The 641-nt window shown below is 34.2% G+C and overlaps 1 non-coding gene across 1 annotated transcript; it reads left to right on the top strand.

Moving 5' to 3' along the window:
• Nucleotides 1–269: 269 nt before the first annotated feature.
• Nucleotides 270–342, top strand: TRNAS-UGA (transfer RNA serine (anticodon UGA)). Its single transcript has one exon. It is a non-coding gene; the product is annotated as a tRNA-Ser (tRNA).
• Nucleotides 343–641: the final 299 nt, after the last annotated feature.

Here is a 641-nt window from a genome sequence, read left to right as displayed (position 1 = left end):
TCCCCCAAGATGAGTGTATCTAGGCTACTTTTTTGTAATATAGATTCAAGAGATACTAGAAAATCATTTATATTGTTGTTAGGTTTCCTGTATATACCATATATATTTAATGGTTTAAAAGTCGACGCCATCTAGCGGGAAATTTAGCACTAACAAAACCTTTCATACAAAAATAAAAATGGTTGTTTACAGGTGAAAAAAATATAATAAGCACTAATTGTTGATTGAAGTACTGGTACATATTGAATTATTTGGCATGTTAGAAATAAGCCGACGTGGCTCAGTGGTCCAGAGCATCTGACTTGACATCAGAAGGTGCGGGTTCAATTCCCGTCAGCGGCTTTTATTTTTAATCGGGAGATATTTTCAATATGTATTGATATTTCAGGCGACTAATTATTGCTTATAATAATTTGTTATCCTTTGTGCTATGCATAAAACCTTGTCTTATAAACATTGGTTTATTATAAAAAAAATGTTATATAAATTTTCTGTCTTGGCACACACTGCTTGCCTTATTCACATTTATACGTGCTCTTCTATCATTCTGACTCTTGACATGGCCCGTCTCAAGAATTTGATTTACTTGATCGTGCCACGTCTTCCTCGGGTGTCCCCCATTTCTTCTAAGATTCACATTT

This window comes from Hesperophylax consimilis, chromosome 30 (genome assembly GCF_061612785.1).
Source record: "Hesperophylax consimilis isolate HC1 chromosome 30, BYU_Hcon_1.0, whole genome shotgun sequence".
Lineage (NCBI taxonomy): Eukaryota > Metazoa > Arthropoda > Insecta > Trichoptera > Limnephilidae > Hesperophylax > Hesperophylax consimilis.
The sequence above is the reverse complement of the archived record's forward strand: the minus strand, read 5'-3'. Positions and strand labels throughout refer to the sequence as shown.